The 14,195-nt window shown below is 33.0% G+C and overlaps 1 long non-coding RNA gene across 1 annotated transcript in view; it reads right to left on the reverse strand.

The window, feature by feature from the left end:
• LOC141502119 (uncharacterized) overlaps nt 1–14,195 on the reverse strand; it is a 264,749-nt gene that overhangs the window by 15,195 nt on the left and 235,359 nt on the right. The window contains exon 5 of the long non-coding RNA XR_012472411.1: nt 5,250–5,310. This is a non-coding gene — a long non-coding RNA (uncharacterized LOC141502119). The remainder of the gene's footprint in view (nt 1–5,249; nt 5,311–14,195) is intronic.

The raw sequence follows: 14,195 nt of genomic DNA on the forward strand, positions 1-14,195 counted from the left end.
AGGAAGTGAAGACTTGTGGTACCCAGAGAGCAGTGATCCTATTTGGATAATAACCAGAACGCAGACCAGAAGAATAGTAACTATATCCCCACCTAATCATACCAACTTGGAAGCAACAAAATCTTACAGACCCCCAGAACTAACTATTAAACAACAAGGTAAAAATGTTTAAAATTTGAGTCAAAGTTCACCCCACCAATCACTAAAATGAGCAAAGCGCATATCTAACAAAGTCCAAAGTAAATAAATGCTGGGAAAATGAGCAAACATGAAATAAGTATGTGAACACAAAAAACTACTGTGATAACAGAGATGTACAAATTAGAAGAAATCAAAAATAAGAAAGTATCTAAAAGCAACTCTCAAAGAAAAATACAGAAAATAAATGAACCAATAGGAATTCCTCCCTGACCAAGACAATTATTGAAGACAATTTCCAAAGGCAAAATGCATTCTACCTCCATGTCAACCATTTCTTGACACTTTCTAAAGCCAGACTGGCTCATGAAAAGATGACCGTCTTCCAGGATTAGTATAATAAGGAAGTCTGTAGCAACAATCTTATCAGCAATGACTAAGAGAAAAAGACACAATCCTTTTCCTTTGTCACACTAAAATTTTCACAGGACAATCTATTTTGTTTTCCTTTATATGAATAGACAATGGAGGCATGCTTGAATTGCTGGGGGATAATCTCCTCTTTCCATATAACTTGGAACACTGCAGTCAGATTTTGTATGAGCAATGGACCTCCCCACCTTGTAGATCTCTGATAGAATAGAATCATCATCAGGTGCCTTGTCATACAGGAGGAGCCTAATGAGTTCAAAACTTTTCTTCAATTGGAAGTTTGATTAGAGAGGTTCTAAGATTTAAAAATAAATATAAAAATATTTTGCAATACTGTATCTATGATCTTTGATATCTTGAGAGATACAAGGGACCTCTAAAGTCATCCTACTCTGTTATGTGTATGTTGATAACTTAGTAATGTCCCTAACTAACCTGTTAGGATCTCTATTTTGGTCTACAGTATCTCTCATTTCCCCTCCTTTCCAAATATGCTGTGGATAGATGTGGATAGATAATTTTTTGCTATGATGAATAGTTTGCATTTTTATGACAGAGACACTGAAGAATTTTAGTCAGTATATTTCATGTTAAAAAGCATAATCCTTTTTCCCAGCTATAAATTTTGAATTTCTCTTTTTATTTTTCATGTTATACTGTCTGAAATATTTTACTAATAAAAATTAGAATCTGAAGCTAAATTTATATCTCTGGTTCAGACAAGTCATAGTTGTAAGAGTTTTGTTGTTTAGTCCTGTCTGACTGTATGGTTTTATTTGGGGTTTTCTTGATAAAGATACTGAATGTTATGGAGAAGAAAAATAAAATTCAGATGCTTTCAGATTCATTCCCTTATGGCCTCAAATTTCTGCTAATGTTGGTTCCTGTCAAGAAGGCATTTCAATAAAATCTGACTACTGCTGTGTTCCATTTCTGCCAGACTTCATTTAAATATCTTATAATAAATTAGGTATGAACTTTAAAAATAGCATTATCATGGAATAGCATGTTCATGTAAAATATTCAAATGGTATTAGAGAAAGAATCTAAGGCTATAGAACCTTAATCAAAAGCAAAATATCTCATGACATAAAGTCATGACTTGGAGATGCATAGGAACAAATTTTTGTACAGCTTAAATGTCAGCAGTAAAACATTTGTTAATGAAGTGAGCAAGACCAAAGGTCAGGTTCTCATAAAACTACCATAATATCTCCAGCTTTTGCTTAAATCATTTATAATAATGGGTGGTGAGTTGCCTACATTTTCAAAGAAAAGAATTATCCATCATCATAATTCTGAGTTGGACATTTGGCAGGCTTGAGAGAGGTAAGAGTTTCAGGATTTAACAGCTAAACACCGAACCCCTGATTTTTCTCCTTATCTGATTTTTGAGATGTTTCTTAAGTCATTTTTACTTATTAAAACCTTAAATAGTGTTGTCTTGTAAGTAGTCCAACACTGTCTTGCAAGCATTGTGCAGCAACAGAGCTTTGGACATTTATAAACTTAATTCATAATGTTCTAATTCTTTGAGCTTAACCTCCAAGAGGAATATGCACATTTTTCCTCCTCTAAAGTATTTTTATTTAATTATTGAATCACTAGAAGGATCTCATTAAAAAGAAATCTTTAAGTTACTGTGTAAATTCTTCAGCACAACTGAGCAAAATAATACTTAAAGCTTTCATCATTAATGCATGGTACATTGTGGTTTTTCCTTGCTTCCATAGATTATTGAAGAATGGGAGAATTAGAAATTTAAGATCTATAAAAATTCTATGCCTCTTTAAGGTTTAGAAGTTAGTAACTCAGGGGCAGCTAGGTGGCACAGTGAATACAGCACTGGCCCTGGAGTCAGAAGGACCTGAGTTCAAATTCGCCCTCAGACACCTAATGATTACCTAGCTGTGGGGCCTTGGGCAAGTCACTTAAACCCATTGTCTTGCAAAAAATCAAAACTAAAAAAAATTAGTATTGCCTTTACATCCTCCTTAGTGACAATTTTTATCTCATACATTTGCAAATATTTTCTTTCAGAAGCATAATGTTGAAAAAATAAGAAAATTCATGGCTATCATTCATTCCCAAATCACTTATTGTCACCTTTATAAAAATCCAAATTAACTGTGTCTATGGAAACATCTGGAGCTAGCCATTTCACAAAAAAAGTATAGAAAAGTGAATCCAGAAGTGTCACTTAACACTACTCAAATTATCTACTTTTGCACAAATTTGTAGGCACCGAGTAGGAATTTTTTGTACACAAAAGGTTAGATTGTTCATTCTCTCATTATAGAAGATAATGTATTAAGATTATCACTTAATTGAATCAGATTTTTGTGAGCAAAGAAACTTCTCTTTAATAACTACAATATCTCTTAAGTTCCTCATTCTTTTTGTATGAAAAAGAAAGCATTTCATTTTTTGGGCTTCATTAATTCTTTGTTTACCCTACTATTCTAAAATGATCCTCAATAGAAAAGTTAATCTTGAATTTCTCCCATTTTCTTGTCAAGCATCTTCAAGCACAACTTATCTTTTACTATTTTAAAAATCATGTCTTAGACTTTTTCACTTAAATTGTCCTGTTTATTATTATGGACTAGATAAGCATCAACAAAAATCAACATTTCTCTATATAAATAAAACATTTTTCCTATTTATTGTCCCAAACTTGCAATAAAACTTAGAAATTGGTCACCAGAAGAGAACTACTGCCTTGGGTTATGGACAAGAAGGAATTCTATGGATAATTTCTATTTATGCTATACCAACCATCAACTTTTAAACTAAGATGCCATAACAGAACATGGAAAGAGTAATATAAATCAAATCATATTTGTACTTACGTGCATAAATGTGTGGCAAAGGTAATTCAAAATTTCTGGTCCCAAATAAGCTAGAAATCTCTCTCTCTTTAGTTCCTTCTTAGAGCAACAATTCTACCATTCAGCATCCTAAGCTGAATCATTTCTTCAATCCATAATCCTCTTCTTTACTTTAAGGAATCAAGTTTCTAAAGCTTCTTACACATCTAAATTATGATTTTGACATATTTGACTACATTCTGTGATTACCTTAGCTGGGCTGTGGTATTATTCATATATATAATTGTCCTCCCAGTTGGAGGTATTGTCTCCTTGCTAGCCTAGTAGATCTAAAGACATGGCCAATGAGTGCTGGAGAGGGAGGTGGAGGTAAATCCCATCTCCATCATCCCTGTTGCCCTTTGGTATAAAAGATCTTCCTCCAAAAAATGATTCTGAAGCTGAATTTAAATTGCTGAAATGTCCACAATTTTAACACCATAAGTCATCCTAGGTTGTTTGATAGGCAATCGTGCTAGTCTGTTTTTTTACCCAAAGAGATATGTACTTAATAAATAGATGAAAGAGGCAGCAGCTAGGTGGTGCTGTGGATAGAGCACCAGCCCAGGAGTCAGGAGTACCTGATTTCAAATCCGGCCTCAGACACTTAATAATAACCTAGCTGTGTGACCTTGGGCAAGTCATTTAACCCCACTGCAAAAAAAAAAAACTTTAGAAAAAGGAATGTGGAGGATTGTGTGTACTTGAAAGATACTTGAAAAGAGGGTAAGGTAAAAAGTGATTATAATTAGAATTTGATGCATTTCTAGTCAATGCTGCTTATCAAACAATCCAGTAAACAATTTGTGATGCTATCTTGATAACAACAGGAGCTTATCAAGCAATCAAGAACTGTGATTGATGATATCTAACTAATAATATTAGAACACCAAGGGAAGAGCCATAAAGATTTATAATTTAGAGGGAAAGAAGGTAGAATGTGAATGCTGTGTAAATTCTATCCAATAGATTTAGTTGAGTGAGGGAATAAGATATATTCCCACTTGGGTTTAAGAAATCTAACTTAATCTGCAGGGAAGGGGGGACTGGGATAGGAAAAGATAAGGGAAGAAGGGACTGATAAAAGGGAAGGGAAGGAATAAGTGAAAATAAACTGAAACTTAAATTTTTAAAAGATAAAATAAAAGGGGAAAGGTAGTAAAATTTGGTGAGGAGGAATAAGAGAAAAGGAAAGAGATAAATATAAAAGGAGAAAGCATAGAGGGAAATACAGAATTAGTCATCTTAACTGTAAATGTGAATAGGTTGAACTGTCCCATAAAATGGAAATGGATATCAGAAATGATTAAAAATCAGAATCCTACAACATGTTTACAATAAACATATTGAAGCAGAAAGATACACACAGGGTAAAGGTAAAAGATTGGAGCAAAATATATTGTACCTTAGCTGAAGTAAGAATAATATGGGGAAGCGATTCTAATTTCAGACAAAGTAAAAGAAAAAAATCAATCTCATTAAAAGGGATAAGGAAGGAAACTACATCTTCTTAAAAGCTGCCATTGGAAATGGCACCATTGGAAATGAAGCTATATCATTACTAAACATGTATGTACCTAGTGAGATAGCTTTAAGATTCTTAGAGGAAAAGTTGAGTGAATTACAAGGAGAAACAGGCAGCAAAACTTTAATAATGGGAGACCTCAATCTCTCTCTCTCTCTCTCTCAGAACTAAATAAATCTAACAATAAAATAAACAAGAAGGAAGTTAAGAAGGTGAATGAAATCTTAGAAATCTTAGATATGATAGACCTGTGGAGAAAACAATGGGTACAGAAAAGAACATACCTTTTTCTTGGCAGTACACGGAACCTTCACCAAAAATGACGATGTACTAGAGCACAAAAACCTTAAAATCAAATGTAGAAAGACAGAAATAATAAATACACACTTCTCAGATCAGGATGCAATAAAAATTAGATATAATAAAGGGTCAGGGAAAGATAAGTCAAGGACTAATTGGAAATTAAATTACTTTATCTTAAATAATGGGTGGATCAAACAGCAAATAATAGAAATAATCAATAATTATATCTAAGAAAATGGTAATAATGAGGCATCATACCAAAATTTATGGGATGCAGTCAAGGCAGTTTTGAGGGGAAACTTTATATCTTTAAATGCATATATGAATAAAAATAGAGAAAGAGGAGATCAATGAATTGGGTATGCAACTAAAAAAAGCTAGAAAAAAGAGGAAATTAAACATCCCCAATTAAATACCAAATTAGGAATTCTGAAAATCGAGGGAGAGATTAATAAAATGAAAAGCAAGAAAACCATTGCTCTCATAAATAAAACTAAGAGTTGGTTTTATTTTAAAAAAAGCAATAAAATAGACAAATCTCTGGTTAATCTGATTCTAAAAAAGAAAGAAGATAACCAAATTACCAGTATCAAAAATGAAGAGTGAAATAACCACCAATGAGGAGGAAATCAAAGAAATAATTCAGAGCTACTTTACCAAATTGGATGCCAATAAATTGGACAACTTGAGTGAAATGGATGAATATTTACAAAAACACAAACTGCCCAAATTAACAGAAGAGCAAATAAATTACTTAAATAACCCTATTTCAGAAAAGGAAATTGAAGAAATCATCAATAAATCCCTAAGAAAATGTCTCCAGGTCCAGATGAATTTACAAGTGAATACTACCAAACATATAGTATTAGAAATGCTAACAGTAGCAATAAAAGAAGAAAAAAGAAACTGAAGGAATTAGCATAGGCAATGAAGAAGCAAAGTTTTCACTCTTTGCAGATGGTATAATGGTATACTTAAAGAACCTTAGAAAATCATCTAAAAAAAAACTCCTTGAAACAACAAATTCAGCAAAGTAGCAGAATATAAAATAAATTCACACAAGTCATCAGTATTTCTATATATGAACAACAAAGCCCAAGAACATGAGATAAAAACAGAAATTCCATTTAAAATAACTATAGACAACATTAAATACTTGGGAATCTACTCCTGAGACAAATCCATAAATTGTATGAACACAATTATAAAGCTCTCCTCACTCAAATAAAGTCAGATCTAAATAATTGGAAAAATGTCAAATGCTCATGGTCAGGTTGAGCTAATATAATAAAAATGATAATTCTGCCCAAATTAAATTACTTATTCAGTGCCATACCAATCAAATTACCAAATAAATACTTTACTTAGCTAGGAAAAATAGTAACAAAATTCATATGGAGTATCAAAAGGGCAAGAATAGCAAGCGAACTGATAAAAAAAAATGTAAAGGAAGGTGGCCTAGCTCTACCAGATATTAAACTATAGTATAAAGCAGCAGTCATCATGGTACTTCCTGGTATTAAGAAATATAGTAATGGATGAATGGAGTAGGATAGGTTCAAAAGAAACTGCAGTAAACAGTCTACTATTTGACAAACCCAAAGACATCAGTCTTTGGGATAAAAACTCACTATTTGACAAAAATTGTTGGGAAAACTGAAAAACAGTACAGCAAAAACTAGCATAGATACACATCTCACACCCTATACCAAAATAAGGTCAAATGGATACAGGATTTAGATATAAAGAGCAATACCACAGATAAACTAATAAATTAAAAATATTCTGTCTGATCTACGGAAAAGGGATAAATTTAGAGCACATTGCACTAATAAAATCAATACTGCCAAAACTAGAAGGAAAACAGAAAGCTGGGAAACAATTTTCACAACCAGAAGTTCTGATAAAAGGTCTTATCTCTAAATATATATAGAATTGCATCAAATTTATAAGGTCACAAATCATTCCCCATTTGATAAATGGTCAAAGGATATGAGTAGAGAGTTTTCAAATGAAAAAATGAAAGCTATATGTAAGCATATGAAAAAATTCTCAAAATCACTATTGATTAGAGAAATGCAAATTAAAACAATAAAGGCATCATCTCTCACCTATTAGATTAACCCAGCTGAGAAAAAGGAAAGATGATCAATATTGGAGAGGTTGTGGGAGGATTGGGACATTGATGCATTGCTGGTGGAGTTGTGAATGGATCCAACCTTTCTGGAGAACAAAATGGAACAATAAAGAGCAATTAAACTGTTCATACCCTTTGACCCAGCAATTCCAATTCTAGGACTATATCCAGAAGAAACTGTACAAAAATGGAAAAAAAGTCCTACATGTTCCAAAATATTCATAGCAACTCTTTTTATAGTGGCAAAGAATTGGAAGTTAAAGGGATGCCCATCAATTGGGGTATGGCTAAATAAATTATGGCACATGAATACTATGCAATATTATTGTTCTATAAGAAACAATGAATGGTTGGACTTGAGAAGCATGGGAAGACTTATGGGAATCTGATGCTGAGCCAAGAGAACAAACTACACATCATCATCATTACAAGATGAACAACCCTGATTGAAGCAACCCCCTCTTGGTATACTAGAGAGCTAGGACAACCATATTTGACAGATTATGGACTATATATAATCCCCAACCGGAGGAAGAAAAACAAAACAATACAAGACACATAGAAAAATGTAACACCCCTATGGAATCTGATGAACACTTTATAAAAATTATCTCTTATGTATCTCTTTCTCTTAATCCTAATTCCTCATGCCAAAAATTAATTTGTAAATATGTTTAACAAAATATGTATGTAAAATACTAACCTGACTGATCCCAACTGAGGGGAGTAGGGTGGGAAGGGAGGGTTGGAGGGAAACTTTGTAACTTGGAAATATACATGTACAAATGGATGAAAATAAATTGTAAAAAAATAAGAAGACACTAAAGAATACTTGCCTCAGAGGCATTTTATTCTGATGCTAAAATCAGACAGAACTTCAGGTAAATAGTGTAATGTCCCATGGAGTTAATATTTCCCAAGCAGGCAGAAGTGCTTTCCTTTGGCAGTAAGAAAATGGGGATATAGGAAAGTGGCATGAATGAGCAAATAAATGAGTTAAAGGAAATTGGGTAATGATGGGAAAAAAGAGAGAGGCTTTTTTTAAACCATGGAAACTAATTTGAATTGGCATTAGAAATGAATGAATAAATGACCCATTTTGTAAAGGTGAGGTTTTGTAACACTGTAAAATATTTCTCCCTCAATTTTTCCTCTTTTTCCATTACATTATATACTTTTTTTTGGTGTTTGCAAGGCAATGGGGTTAAGTGATTTGCCCAAGGTCACATAGTTAAGTAATTATTAAGTGATGAGACTGGATTTGAACTTGTGTCCTCCTGATTCCAGGGCTGGTGCTCTATCTACTGAGTCACTTAGCTGCCCTATACATTATAATTTATTCTTGCCAAGGGAAAAGAATTTATCAAGTACTTATTAAATATGAAACACTATGCTAAGTACTAGAAATTCAAAGAAAGACAAAAAAACAGAAACCTCATCTCCAGTTAAACGGGGGAGCGTACATACAAACTACATAGGATGAATTAGAGGTAATCAGTGAAAGAATAGCACTACTATTCAAGGAGATTAGGAAAGGTTATTTGTAGTAAGCAGACTTCTAGGTGGGACTTAAAGGAAGCAAAAGAGGAGACAGATGAGAAAAAGAGGAAAGGGGAATAGCTACTGAAAATGCCTTTGGAGATGAAATGTCTTATATGAGGAACAGCAAAAATGGTGAATGGCACTCAATCTCAGAGTGTAATGTATGAAAATACTGGAAAAGTAGAAGAGAACCAGACTATGAAAATGTTTAAATGTTAAAGAATTTGATATTTGATCCCCGAGTTTATGGAGAACTACTGAGTTTATTAAATAAGAGAAGATGGGGGCTACTTTAAGGAGATCATCTTGATAGCTGAGTGGAGGGTGGATTGAATGGGGAAAAACTTAAGTCAGGAATATTAACCAAGAGCATATGACAATAATTCAGTTGAGAAATGATTTAAAATTGCATAAGAGTAGTAGAACAATCAGAATAAAAAAAAGAGTATGTTTAGACAAAATTACCTGGCAACAGATTGGATACTGGAAATGAGACAGTGCAAATAATAAAGAATGATGCTTTGGTTGTAAGTCTGAGTGAAGATGGTGATACCTTAACAATAATTGCAAATTAAAAAGAGAGAAATGTATGGAGAGGATGGGAGAGGATGAGATCTATTTTGTATATACTTAGTTTAAAATGTCTATGTCTATTCAGTTTTCAATTCCAATAGACAGTTGAAGGTGGAAGTATGTTAGAACTGATTAAGTAGGATTGAACAGAAAGCTTTCAGGGTTCTGAGATCACTCAGAAATGATATAGAGAGGGGCAGCTAGGTGACACAGTGGATAGAGCACTGGCCCTGGAGTCAGGAGTACCTGAGTTCAAATTCCGCCTCAGACACTTAATAATTACCTGTGTGGCCTTGGGCAAGTCACTTAACTCCATTTGTCTTGCAAAAACCTAAAAAAAAAAAGAAATGATATAGGAAAAAGAAGAGAAGACCTTGGGGGGTACAGTTAATGGGCTTAATATAAATGCAAATCCTCTAAATAACAGGAAATTTCAGATAGGCAGGAGGAGAACCAGGAGTAACATGGAAATCTTCAAAGAAACTCTCAATGAAGATAAAGTAATTGACAATTTAAAATATGTGTAATGGTCATGAGGTATGAATATTGCCAAAGGTCATTAGATTTGTCCTTGTTTTCTTTTTAAACAAGATTACTAAACTAAGAGATGAGAGGAATACTGTGGAAAACAATAGACTATGTTTCAATGAATTTGGAGAAATTGAATAGATTAAATAATAATACGCAGATGGCTGCACAACTGAAATACTGGAATAAACAAAGATTTATTAATGACTCAGTGTCATTATGGCAAAAGACCTAGGAATTTGTGTTTGTCTTTGTTCTATTTAACATTTATATCAGACTTGGATACGGGTATAGATGTATGTTTATTGTGATAGAATTACCAGGATTTCCCTAGGGCAGAAAGGTGGTATGGTAGATAGAGCATCAGCTCTGGAGTCAGGAGTACCTGAGTTCAAATCCAGCCTCAGACATTAATAATTGCCTGTGTGACCTTGGGCAAGTCATTTATTGTCTCATATCCAAGCCCATCTCAAGCTGTCCTGATTCATATCTGGCCACTAGCTCCAGATGACTAGAAGACAAAGTGAGTTAGCACTGAACCCTCTCATTCAAATACGATTCACAGGGCCCTCATGTCATCACTTTCCTGATGTCATTCTCTTTTTGGAGAACAAAGGACAAATATCAACATCCTTTCCCCCACCAACAATATTAGGGGGCCAAAGTTTCTCCTTCCCTAACCTTTAGGCATTACTTTTCCCTAAAGGAAAACAAAGCTGTTTGCCTAGGACATAAGTGACTCTAGTCACAATGCTGACCATTTAAAGATAAGATTATATGGGAACCATTTCATATCAGTGAATTCAAGAAAGAGGTTTGCTAAATTAAAATCATTACTTTTTTAAAACATTCATTTATATAAGATTTTGACTTTCAAATCTTTCCCCCTCCTTCCTGACCCTCTTTTCTCCCTACCACAGTAAGCAATTTGATATAGATTATATATGTGCAATCATGTAAAGCACATTTCCATATTAATCATGTTGTAAAAGAAGAAACAGAACAAAAGGGAAAAAAAACTCTGGAAAATAGAAAGTGAAACTAGCATGCTTTGATCTACATTCAGATCCTATCATTTCTCTCTCTGGGGGTGGAGAGCATTTTTCCATTATGAGTCTTTTGAAATTGTCACCTGGCTTAGGAGATTTTTGAGGTGTAAACTTTCAAATTTTAATCATAGCAATCCAAGCTCTTTTGTGGTTCCAAAAAACTGGAAATTGAGGAATGCTCAATTGAAAAATGGTTGAATAAACTGTGGTATATGAATGTAATAGACTACTATTTTGTTAAGAGGAATGATGAGAGAACAGAGATTTCAGAAAAACCTGGAAAAGTTTCCATGAAATGGGGGCCGCTAGGTGGCGCAGTAGATAGAGCACCGGCCCTGGAGTCAGGAGTACCTGAGTTCAAATCCAGCCTCAGACACTTAATAATCACCTAGCTGTGTGGCCTTGGGCAAGCCACTTAACCCCATTTGCCTTGCAAAATCCTAAAAAAAAAAGTTCCATGAAATGATGCAAAGTGCAGTGAACTGAATAAGGAAAACACTGTACACAGTAACTGCAAGAATGTGCAGAGATAAACTATGATTGATTTAACTCTTCTCAATAATTCAATAACCCAAAAGAATCATAATAGAAAGTACTATCCACATCCAGAGAAAAAAACTTGTGGAATCTGAATACAGATTGCAAAATTTTTCACTTTATTTTTACATGTTTTTCCCCTTTTATTAAGTTTCTTCTTTTACAACATGATGAATATAGAACTGTTTTACCTGATAGCACATTATATATATATATATATATATATATATATATATATATATATGTATATATGTATGTATAAAACCTATATCAAATTGCTTACAATCTTTGAAAAAATAAAATTTGAAATGAAAAAGATACAAATGTTAAAAAATTATCTTTACATGTAATTGGAAAAATATTATTAGTTTCTTCAAAAAAAACTCTAATCATTACTTATTACTCCAGGATCAAATACAAAATCATCTGTTTGTTTTCTAAAACCCTTTATATCCTGATTCCTTTCTAACTTTCCAGGGTACTCTACAATCCAGTGGCATTAGCTCCTATTTGTTCTCCACACAAGACTTTACATCTACCAAATACCTAACATTTCCTTCATTTTCTCCCATGCCTAGTATGTTCTCCCTCCTCATTTCTGCCTACTGGATTCTTCAACAAAAATCACATCCTACTGAAAGAGAGGATTCATAGTTTGCCTACTTCCTCTCATACTTCCCTGATAATGTTCTCCCATTTAACCTACATATAGAAATATGTAATTATGAACACATTTAGGAATATACATATGTATAAAGTATATGTTATTTCCATGTTAGTTCCTTCATTATCATGAAGAGCCATGGTCATAGGAACCATGATTTTGTTTTTTCTTTAGTATAGGCCTGGTATAGAGTACTCATTTAATAAATATTTGTTGTTGGTGATGATGTTGATGAGCACTCAAAGACAGACAAAGAAGATGATTAAAAATATTAAATGCTTTTTACATAAAAAATAGTTTAAGGCATTAGGATTGTTTAACATAGGAACAAGACGATTGGTTGTGAGTTTATGGGAATATAATAGCTGTCTCCATGTATCTGAAGATCTGTCATGTGGAGGATTGTGCTTGTTTTGTTTGTTCCAAGAGAATAAGGAGGCAATAACAGGAAGTTTTGCAAAGTGGCAAATTTAATCTTGATGTACAGGAAAATTTCGTATGAATGAGTGCTACTCAGATGTGGATTGGACTACCCTAACAAGGGTCATGTTTCACTTACTTGGATTTCTTCAAGTAGAAGTTGAACTCATTGTCTAAATTTTTGGTATTCCTTTATTTATTGGTCAGATTAGATGATCTATCTAATTCTGTAATTGCATTATCTCAAATTTAAGATTTTATTTTATACTAGCATTGGATGAGCAATGAATAAAATTGAAATGAAATTTGGGTTTAAAAATATCTAGACAAACTTTTGAGAAATTTGCATTTAAATTTTTAAATTTTTGATAGTTTAGTGGAAACAAAAGAAACCCCTCTTTATCTCCACATGTCATTATACATTCTGATTGCCTTCTAAAATGTACTCCTTCAGCATTCTTAATGTACTTCAGATAAAACAAAATCTTTTAGAAGCCTAATGTCAAACAAGGAGTTCTCAACATATATATAAATGAGATGTAAAAATTACATTTGAAAATCGCTGTTTTACCACTAAATCTTATTTTAAGCAGGAGAACTGTAGTTGGGGTCTTTTTAAAGAAGGGTATAATAAAAATTCAGGCTACCATCCAGTTTTCATTTTAATGAATACACAAAAAGGCTATAGAATGAGTTTCACTGAGTTAATACATCTATCTTCATGAATAATGATACATTCCTCTTCATAAATAATGAAACTATCACTTCTTGCTTGAAGATATTCTGTTTTAGTTTCTTCACTATCATCACACTTATTGTGGACTTAAATAGTTAACAATGGTTCTGTGATTAGAAAAATATTTTAGAATCTTGAAAATCCACTTGAAAATTGTTCATGTAGAATTACCCAAGTGCTGCAAATTTTCACAACCTTGGGTTTAGTGGAATCCTAAATGAAGCAAATGAATCCTTGGGAGGAATTAATTCTTAAGCCAAAAGGGGTCAATAAAGTCTTTCAGACTTTGTTTTTTAAGGGGAAAAACTACCACAAATTAACTCAAACTAATAAAGAGGGTAATGGGGGGAGGGGACCTTGAAGGATATTATTATACTTCATACTGTGATTAAAAAAAAGTCCTAAATGTAACCTAGATAGTATCCCACTATTAAATAGTTTTAGAGACATTAGTAGTCAACCACAATTTTGAGATTCAAAAAGTATAAGTAGTACTAGAAAAAAAATAAAAAGAATAGAAAAAATAAAAAGATAGCAAAACCAAGAAAATGAAAAAATATAATGACCTTGTGAAAGCGTTATCAAATATAGAAGACAACAAACAAATCTTAGACTTTGAGTGTCCACTTTGGAAGGACAACATCCTAGATCTCAATTATCTGGTCTATGTGATGGTTGATAATAAATATCTAGAGTGCATAGTAGATCTCCACATACAAAGCATTGATAATGACCAGGGAC

The sequence above is a fragment of the Macrotis lagotis genome, chromosome X (assembly GCF_037893015.1).
Source record: "Macrotis lagotis isolate mMagLag1 chromosome X, bilby.v1.9.chrom.fasta, whole genome shotgun sequence".
Classification (NCBI taxonomy): domain Eukaryota; kingdom Metazoa; phylum Chordata; class Mammalia; order Peramelemorphia; family Peramelidae; genus Macrotis; species Macrotis lagotis.